Raw genomic sequence first — 10,835 nt, 5'->3', positions numbered from 1 at the left:
TAAACAATCTCACAGCCGTAGGACCTGGCTGTAAACAATCTCACAGCCCTAGGCCCTGGCTGTAAACAATCTCACAGCCCTAGGGTCCTGGCTGTAAACAATCTCACAGCTAACGTGAGCCCTAGGCCCTGGCTGTAAACAATCTCACAGCCGTAGGACCTGGCTGTAAACAATCTCACAGCCCTAGGGCCCTGGCTGTAAACAATCTCACAGCGCTAGGCCCTGGCTGTAAACAATCTCACAGCCCTAGGCCCTGGCTGTAAACAATCTCACAGCCCTAGGCCCTGGCTGTAAACAATCTCACAGCTAACGTGAGCCCTGGGCCCTGGCTGTAAACAATCTCACAGCGCTAGGGCCCTGGCTGTAAACAATCTCACAGCCCTAGGGCCCTGGCTGTAAACAATCTCACAGCCCTAGGGCCCTGGCTGTAAACAATCTCACAGCGCTAGGCCCTGGCTGTAAACAATCTCACAGCCCTAGGCCCTGGCTGTAAACAATCTCACAGCCCTAGGGCCCTGGCTGTAAACAATCTCACAGCGCTAGGCCCTGGCTGTAAACAATCTCACAGCTAACGTGAGCCCTAGGCCCTGGCTGTAAACAATCTCACAGCCCTAGGCCCTGGCTGTAAACAATCTCACAGCTAACGTGAGCCCTAGGCCCTGGCTGTAAACAATCTCACAGCGCTAGGGCCCTGGCTGTTAACAATCTCACAGCCCTAGGCCCTGGCTGTAAACAATCTCACAGCCCTAGGGCCCTGGCTGTAAACAATCTCACAGCCCTAGGCCCTGGCTGTAAACAATCTCACAGCGCTAGGCCCTGGCTGTAAACAATCTCACAGCTAACGTGAGCCCTAGGCCCTGGCTGTAAACAATCTCACAGCGCTAGGGCCCTGGCTGTTAACAATCTCACAGCCCTAGGCCCTGGCTGTAAACAATCTCACAGCCCTAGGGCCCTGGCTGTAAACAATCTCACAGCGCTAGGGCCCTGCCTGTAAACAATCTCACAGCGCTAGGGCCCTGCCTGTAAACAATCTCACAGCTAACGTGAGCCCTAGGCCCTGGCTGTAAACAATCTCACAGCCCTAGGGCCCTGGCTGTAAACAATCTCACAGCCCTAGGCCCTGGCTGTAAACAATCTCACAGCTAACGTGAGCCCTAGGCCCTGGCTGTAAACAATCTCACAGCCCTAGGCCCTGGCTGTAAACAATCTCACAGCGCTAGGCCCTGGCTGTAAACAATCTCACAGCCCTAGGCCCTGGCTGTAAACAATCTCACAGCCCTAGGCCCTGGCTGTAAACAATCTCACAGCCCTAGGCCCTGGCTGTAAACAATCTCACCGCGCTAGGGCCCTGGCTGTAAACAATCTCACAGCGCTAGGCCCTGGCTGTAAACAATCTCACAGCCCTAGGCCCTGGCTGTAAACAATCTCACAGCTAACGTGAGCCCTAGGCCCTGGCTGTAAACAATCTCACAGCTAACGTGAGCCCTAGGCCCTGGCTGTAAACAATCTCACAGCTAACGTGAGCCCTAGGCCCTGGCTGTAAACAATCTCACAGCCCTAGGCCCTGGCTGTAAACAATCTCACAGCTAACGTGAGCCCTAGGCCCTGGCTGTAAACAATCTCACAGCCCTAGGCCCTGGCTGTAAACAATCTCACCGCGCTAGGGCCCTGGCTGTAAACAATCTCACAGCCCTAGGCCCTGGCTGTAAACAATCTCACAGCCCTAGGCCCTGGCTGTAAACAATCTCACAGCCCTAGGCCCTGGCTGTAAACAATCTCACAGCCCTAGGCCCTGGCTGTAAACAATCTCACCGCGCTAGGGCCCTGGCTGTAAACAATCTCACAGCGCTAGGCCCTGGCTGTAAACAATCTCACAGCGCTAGGCCCTGGCTGTAAACAATCTCACAGCGCTAGGCCCTGGCTGTAAACAATCTCACAGCGCTAGGCCCTGGCTGTAAACAATCTCACAGCCCTAGGCCCTGGCTGTAAACAATCTCACAGCTAACGTGAGCCCTAGGGCCTGGCTGTAAACAATCTCGCCGCTAACGCGAGCGCTGAACGCCACCGTGCACAGAAGCGTAGGCGCGCGCATGCTGATCGCTGAAAGTGTAGTGTATAGTGTAGTGTATAGTGTAGTGTGTAGTGTAGTGTGTAGTAGTGTATAGTGTAGTGTATAGTAGTGTAGTGTATAGTGTAGTGTATAGTAGTGTAGTGTATAGTAGTGTAAAGTGTAGTGTATAGTGTAGTGTATAGTAGTGTAAAGTGTAGTATACATGTTATTTACGTAGTTTATTGTTAAAAATTCGGTCACAGTCCCTATGATCACTGTTACATTGCAATTATGACTTTATTTTTTGGTGATTTGGAAAAGTTGTTTGGTTTGGTCATGTTTTTGTTTTGTTGTAGTACGGAGTAAGACTGATGGCCTTAATCTAAGTTGTCTTGTGGTTATTGTTGTTGTAGTACGGAGTTAGACTGATGGCCTTAATCTAAGTTGTCTTGTGGTTGTTGTTGTTGTAGTACGGAGTTAGACTGATGGCCTTAATCTAAGTTGTCTTGTGGTTGTTGTTGTTGTAGTACGGAGTTAGACTGATGGCCTTAATCTAAGTTGTCTTGTGGTTGTTGTTGTAGTACGGAGTTAGACTGATGGCCTTAATCTAAGTTGTCTTGTGCTTGTTGTTGTAGTACGGAGTTAGACTGATGGCCTTAATCTAAGTTGTCTTGTGCTTGTTGTTGTAGTACGGAGTTAGACTGATGGCCATAATCTAAGTTGTCTTGTGGTTTTTGTAGTACGGAGTTAGACTGATGGCCTTAATCTAAGTTGTCTTGTGGTTGTTGTTGTAGTATGGAGTTAGACTAATGGCCTTAATCTAAGTTGTCTTGTGGTCGTTGTTGTAGTACGGAGTTAGACTGACGGCCTTAATCTAAGTTGTCTTGTGGTTGTTGTTGTAGTACGGAGTTAGACTGATGGCCTTAATCTAAGTTGTCTTGTGGTTGTTGTTGTTGTAGTACGGAGTTAGACTGATGGCCTTAATCTAAGTTGTCTTGTGGTTGTTGTTGTTGTAGTACGGAGTTAGACTGATGGCCTTAATCTAAGTTGTCTTGTGGTTGTTGTTGTAGTACGGAGTTAGACTGACGGCCTTAATCTAAGTTGTCTTGTGGTTGTTGTTGTAGTACGGAGTTAGACTGACGGCCTTAATCTAAGTTGTCTTGTGGTTGTTGTTGTAGTACGGAGTTAGACTGATGGCCTTAATCTAAGTTGTCTTGTGGTTGTTGTTGTAGTACGGAGTTAGACTGATGGCCTTAATCTAAGTTGTCTTGTGCTTGTTGTTGTAGTACGCAGTTAGACTGATGGCCTTAATCTAAGTTGTCTTGTGGTTGTTGTTGTTGTAGTACGGAGTTAGACTGATGGCCTTAATCTAAGTTGTCTTGTGGTTGTTGTTGTAGTACGGAGTTAGACTGATGGCCTTAATCTAAGTTGTCTTGTGGTTGTTGTTGTAGTACGGAGTTAGACTGATGGCCTTAATCTAAGTTGTCTTGTGGTGGTTGTTGTAGTACGGAGTTAGACTGATGGCCTTAATCTAAGTTGTCTTGTGGTTGTTGTTGTAGTATAGAGTTAGACTGATGGCCTTAATCTAAGTTGTCTTGTGGTTGTTGTTGTAGTACGGAGTTAGACTGATGGCCTTAATCTAAGTTGTCTTGTGGTTGTTGTTGTAGTATAGAGTTAGACTGATGGCCTTAATCTAAGTTGTCTTGTGGTTGTTGTTGTAGTACGGAGTTAGACTGATGGCCTTAATCTAAGTTGTCTTGTGGTTGTTGTTGTTGTACGGAGTTAGATTGACGGCCTTAATCTAAGTTGTCTTGTGGTTGTTGTTGTAGTACGAAGTTAGACTGATGGCCTTAATCTAAGTTGTCTTGTGCTTGTTGTTGTAGTACGGAGTTAGACTGATGGCCTTAATCTAAGTTGTCTTGTGGTTGTTGTTGTAGTACGGAGTTAGACTGATGGCCTTAATCTAAGTTGTCTTGTGATTGTTGTTGTAGTACGGAGTTAGACTGATGGCCTTAATCTAAGTTGTCTTGTGGTTGTTGTTGTAGTACGGAGTTAGACTGATGGCCTTAATCTAAGTTGTCTTGTGGTTGTTGTTGTAGTACGGTGTTAGACTGATGGCCTTAATCTAAGTTGTCTTGTGGTTGTTGTTGTTGTAGTACGGAGTTAGACTGATGGCCTTAATCTAAGTTGTCTTGTGGTTGTTGTTGTAGTACGGAGTTAGACTGATGGCCTTAATCTAAGTTGTCTTGTGGTTGTTGTTGTAGTACGGTGTTAGACTGATGGCCTTAATCTAAGTTGTCTTGTGGTTGTTGTTGTAGTACGGAGTTAGACTGATGGCCTTAATCTAAGTTGTCTTGTGGTTGTTGTTGTAGTACGGAGTTAGACTGATGGCCTTAATCTAAGTTGTCTTGTGGTTGTTGTTGTAGTACGGAGTTAGACTGATGGCCTTAATCTAAGTTGTCTTGTGGTTGTTGTTGTAGTACGGAGTTAGACTGACGGCCTTAATCTAAGTTGTCTTGTGGTTGTTGTTGTAGTACGGAGTTAGACTGACGGCCTTAATCTAAGTTGTCTTGTGGTTGTTGTTGTAGTACGGAGTTAGACTGATGGCCTTAATCTAAGTTGTCTTGTGGTTGTTGTTGTAGTACGGAGTTAGACTGATGGCCTTAATCTAAGTTGTCTTGTGCTTGTTGTTGTAGTACGGAGTTAGACTGATGGCCTTAATCTAAGTTGTCTTGTGGTTGTTGTTGTTGTAGTACGGAGTTAGACTGATGGCCTTAATCTAAGTTGTCTTGTGGTTGTTGTTGTAGTACGGAGTTAGACTGATGGCCTTAATCTAAGTTGTCTTGTGGTTGTTGTTGTAGTACGGAGTTAGACTGATGGCCTTAATCTAAGTTGTCTTGTGGTTGTTGTTGTAGTACGGAGTTAGACTGATGGCCTTAATCTAAGTTATCTTGTTGTTGTTGTAGTACGGTGTTAGACTGATGACCTTAATCTAAGTTGTCTTGTGGTTGTTGTTGTAGTACGGAGTTAGACTGATGGCCTTAATCTAAGTTGTCTTGTGGTTGTTGTTGTAGTACGGAGTTAGACTGATGGACTTAATCTAAGTTATCTTGTGCTTGTTGTTGTAGTACGGAGTTAGACTGATGGACTTAATCTAAGTTATCTTGTTGTTGTTGTAGTACGGAGTTAGACTGATGACCTTAATCTAAGTTGTCTTGTGGTTGTTGTTGTAGTACGGAGTTAAACTGATGGCCTTAATCTAAGTTGTCTTGTGGTTGTTGTTGTAGTATGGAGTTAGACTGATGGCATTAATCTAAGTTGTCTTGTGGTTGTTGTTGTTGTTGTTGTAGTACGGAGTTAGACTGATGGCCTTAATCTAAGTTGTCTTGTGGTTGTTGTTGTAGTACGGAGTTAGACTGATGGCCTTAATCTAAGTTATCTTGTGCTTGTTGTTGTAGTACGGAGTTAGACTGATGGCCTTAATCTAAGTTGTCTTGTGGTTGTTGTAGTACGGAGTTAGACTGATGGCCTTAATCTAAGTTGTCTTGTGGTTGTTGTTGTAGTACGGAGTTAGACTGATGGCCTTAATCTAAGTTGTCTTGTGGTTGTTGTTGTAGTACGGAGTTAGACTGATGGCCTTAATCTAAGTTATCTTGTTGTTGTTGTAGTACGGAGTTAGACTGATGACCTTAATCTAAGTTGTCTTGTGGTTGTTGTTGTAGTACGGAGTTAGACTGATGGCCTTAATCTAAGTTGTCTTGTGGTTGTTGTTGTAGTACGGAGTTAGACTGATGGCCTTAATCTAAGTTGTCTTGTGGTTGTTGTTGTAGTATGGAGTTAGACTGATGGCCTTAATCTAAGTTGTCTTGTGGTTGTTGTTGTTGTTGTAGTACGGAGTTAGACTGATGGCCTTAATCTAAGTTGTCTTGTGGTGGTTGTTGTAGTACGGAGTTAGACTGATGGCCTTAATCTAAGTTGTCTTGTGGTTGTTGTAGTAGTACGGAGTTAGACTGATGGCCTTAATCTAAGTTGTCTTGTGGTTGTTGTTGTAGTAACGGAGTTAGACTGATGGCCTTAATCTAAGTTGTCTTGTGGTTGTTGTTGTAGTATGGAGTTAGACTGATGGCCTTAATCTAAGTTGTCTTGTGGTTGTTGTTGTAGTACGGAGTTAGACTGATGGCCTTAATCTAAGTTGTCTTGTGCTTGTTGTAGTAGTACGGAGTTAGACTGATGGCCTTAATCTAAGTTGTCTTGTGGTTGTTGTTGTAGTAACGGAGTTAGACTGATGGCCTTAATCTAAGTTGTCTTGTGGTTGTTGTTGTAGTATGGAGTTAGACTGATGGCCTTAATCTAAGTTGTCTTGTGGTTGTTGTTGTAGTACGGAGTTAGACTGATGGCCTTAATCTAAGTTGTCTTGTGGTTGTTGTTGTAGTACGGAGTTAGACTGATGGCCTTAATCTAAGTTGTCTTGTGGTTGTTGTTGTTGTTGTTTGACTTGGTGTACGGTGCTATTTCAGGAATATTTTGATGATTTTTTTCCTGGATTTTCCGTTTGCACAGTCAACACTTTGAAATTGATTTAAAAAAACTGAAATCTTTTCTAAGTCAGCTGAGTTTAAATCTAGCCGCCCACGTTTGGTTTTAGTGGCAACTTATCGCGACTACGCATGCGTCGTCCTCTAGCCACGCCCACCTCTCGACACAAACCCCGCCCCCTGCCACCGTGAGAGCCAATCAGAGGACTGCCTCCAACGATGACACCCCGCAGGAGATGCCAGATGCAGCCGACAACGCGGCCTCAGCGCTCCACGAAGTCTCCCATAGACTCCATGTTAAAGTCTCCCATAGACTCCAATGTTAAAGTCTCCCATAGACTCCAATGTTAAAGTCTCCCATAGACTCCAATGTTAAAGTCTCCCATAGACTCCAATGTTAAAGTGTCTACCCATAGACTCCAATGTTAAAGTGTCTACCCATAGACTCCAATGTTAAAGTCTCCCATAGACTCCAATGTTAAAGTCTCCCATAGACTCCAATGTTAAAGTGTCTACCCATAGACTCCAATGTTAAAGTGTCTACCCATAGACTCCAATGTTAAAGTCTCCCATAGACTCCAATGTTAAAGTCTCCCATAGACTCCAATGTTAAAGTCTCCCATAGACTCCAATGTTAAAGTGTCTACCCATAGACTCCAATGTTAAAGTCTCCCATAGACTTCAATGTTAAAGTCTCCCATAGACTTCAATGTTAAAGTCTCCCATAGACTCCACTGTTAAAGTGTCTACCCATAGACTCCAATGTTAAAGTGTCTACCCATAGACTCCAATGTTAAAGTTTCCCATAGACTCGAATGTTAAAGTCTCCCATAGACTCCAATGTTAAAGTCTCCCATAGACTCCAATGTTAAAGTCTCCCATAGACTTCAATGTTAAAGTCTCCCATAGACTCCAATGTTAAAGTGTCTACCCATGAACTCCAATGTTAAAGTGTCTACCCATAGACTCCAATGTTAAAGTGTCTACCCATAGACTCCAATGTTAAAGTCTCTACCCATAGACTCCAATAACAAAGTGTCTACCCATAGACTCCAATGTTAAAGTCTCCCATAGACTCCAATGTTAAAGTCTCCCATAGACTCCAATGTTAAAGTCTCCCATAGACTCCAATGTTAAAGTATCCCATAGACTCCAATGTTAAAGTCTCCCATAGACTCCTATGTTAAAGTGTCTACCCATAGACTCCAATGTTAAAGTGTCCCATAGACTCCAATGTTAAAGTGTCTACCCATAGACTCCAATGTTAAAGTGTCTACCCATAGACTCCAATGTTAAAGTGTCTACCCATAGACTTCAATGTTAAAGTGTCTACCCATAGACTCCAATGTTAAAGTGTCTACCCATAGACTCCAATGTTAAAGTGTCTACCCATAGACTCGAATGTTAAAGTGTCTACCCATAGACTTCAATGTTAAAGTGTCTACCCATAGACTCCAATATTAACGTGTCCACCCATAGACTCCAATGTTAAAGTCTACCCATAGACTTCAATGATAAAGTGTCTACCTATAGACTCCAATGTTAAAGTGTCTACCCATAGACTCCAATGTTAAAGTCTCCCATAGACTCCATTGTTAAAGTGTTTACACATAGACTCCAATGTTAAAGTCTCCCATAGACTTCAATGTTAAAGTCTCCCATAGACTTCAATGTTAAAGTCTCCCATAGACTCCAATGTTAAAGTGTCTACCCATAGACTCCAATGTTAAAGTGTCTACCCATAGACTCCAATGTTAAAGTGTCTACCCATAGACTCCAATGTTAAAGTTTTCCATAGACTCCAATGTTAAAGTCTCCCATAGACTCCAATAATAAAGTCTCCCATAGACTCCAATGTTAAAGTCTCCCATAGACTCCAATGTTAAAGTCTCCCATAGACTCCAATGTTAAAGTGTCTACCCATAGACTCCAATGTTAAAGTGTCTACCCTTAGACTCCAATGTTAAAGTGTCTACCCATAGACTCCAATGTTAAAGTGTCTACCCATAGACTCCAATGTTAAAGTGTCTACCCATAGACTCCAATGTTAAAGTCTCCTATAGACTCCATTGTTAAAGCGTCTACCCATAGACTCCAATGTTAAAGTGTCTACCCATAGACTCCGATGTTAAAGTGTCTACCCATAGACTCGAATGTTAAAGTGTCTACCCATAGACTTCAATGTTAAAGTGTCTACCCATAGACTCCAATATTAACGTGTCCACCCATAGACTCCAATGTTAAAGTCTACCCATAGACTTCAATGTTAAAGTGTCTACCTATAGACTCCAATGTTAAAGTGTCTACGCATAGACTCCAATGTTAAAGTCTCCCATAGACTCCATTGTTAAAGTGTCTACCCATAGACTCCAATGTTAAAGTCTCCCATATACTTCAATGTTAAAGTCTCCCATAGACTTCAATGTTAAAGTCTCCCATAGACTCCAATGTTAAAGTGTCTACCCATAGACTCCAATGTAAAAGTGTCTACCCATAGACTCCAATGTTAAAGTGTCTACCCATAGACTCCAATGTTAAAGTTTCCCATAGACTCCAATGTTATAGTCTCCCATAGACTCCAATAATAAAGTCTCCCATAGACTCCAAGGTTAAAGTATCCCATAGACTCAAATGTTAAAGTCTCCCATAGACTCCAATGTTAAAGTGTCTACCCATAGACTCCAATGTTAAAGTGTCTACCCTTAGACTCCAATGTTAAAGTGTCTACCCATAGACTCCAATGTTAAAGTGTCTACCCATTGACTCCAATGTTAAAGTGTCTACCCATAGACTCCATTGTTAAAGTGTCTACCCATAGACTCCAATGTTAAAGTGTCTACCCATAGACTCCGATGTTAAAGTGTCTACCCATAGACTCCAATGTTAAAGTGTCTACCCATAGACTCCAATGTTAAAGTGTCTACCCATAGACTCCAATGTTAAAGTGTCTACCCATAGAATTCAATGTTAAAGTGTCTACCCATAGACTCCAATGTTAAAGTCTCCCATAGACTCCAATGTTAAAGTCTCCCATAGACTCCAATGTTAAAGTCTCCCATAGACTCCAATGTTAAAGTGTCTACCCATAGACTCCAATGTTAAAGTGTCTACCCATAGACTTCAATGTTAAAGTGTCTAACCATAGACTCCAATGTTAAAGTGTCTACCCATAGACTCCAATGTTAAAGTGATAACCCATAGACTCCAATGTTAAAGTGTCTACCCATAGACTCCAATGTTAAAGTGTCTAACCATAGACTCCAATGTTAAAGTGTCTACCCATAGACTCCAATGTTAAAGTGTCTACCCATAGACTCCAATGTTAAAGTATCTACCCATAGACTCCAATGTTAAAGTGTCTACCCCTAGACTCCAATGTTAAAGTGTCTACCCATAGACTCCAATGTTAAAGTGTCTTCCCATAGACTACAATGTTAAAGTGTCTACCCATAGACTCCAATGTTAAAGTCTCTACCCATAGACTCCAATGTTAAAGTGTTTACCCATAGACTCCAATGTTAAAGTGTCTACCCATAGACTCAAATGTTAAAGTGTCTACCCATAGACTCCAATGTTAAAGTGTCTACTCATAGACTCCAATGTTAAAGTGTCTACCCATAGACTCCAATGTTAAAGTGTCTACCCATAGACTCCAATGTTAAAGTGTCTACCTATAGACTCCGATGTTAAAGTGTCTACCCATAGACTCCAATGTTAAAGTCTCCCACAGACTCCAATGTTAAAGTGTCTACCCATAGACTCCGATGTTAAAGTGTCTACCCATAGACTCCAATGTTAAAGTGTCTACCCATAGACTCCAATGTTAAAGTGTCTACCCATAGACTCCAATGTTAAAGTGTCTACCCATAGACTCCAATGTTAAAGTTTCCCATAGACTCGAATGTTAAAGTCTCCCATAGACTCCAATGTTAAAGTCTCCCATAGACTCCAATGTTAAAGTCTCCCATAGACTTCAATGTTAAAGTCTCCCATAGACTCCAATGTTAAAGTGTCTACCCATGAACTCCAATGTTAAAGTGTCTACCCATAGACTCCAATGTTAAAGTGTCTACCCATAGACTCCAATGTTAAAGTCTCTACCCATAGACTCCAATGTCAAAGTGTCTACCCATAGACTCCAATGTTAAAGTCTCCCATAGACTCCAATGTTAAAGTCTCCCATAGACTCCAATGTTAAAGTCTCCCATAGACTCCAATGTTAAAGTATCCCATAGACTCCAATGTTAAAG

Source organism: Petromyzon marinus, unplaced genomic scaffold (assembly GCF_048934315.1).
Source record: "Petromyzon marinus isolate PM22_M1 ecotype Great Lakes invasive population unplaced genomic scaffold, UKy_Petmar_22M1.pri1.0 PM_Scaffold_38, whole genome shotgun sequence".
NCBI lineage: Eukaryota > Metazoa > Chordata > Hyperoartia > Petromyzontiformes > Petromyzontidae > Petromyzon > Petromyzon marinus.
Note: the sequence above shows the minus strand (reverse complement) of the source record.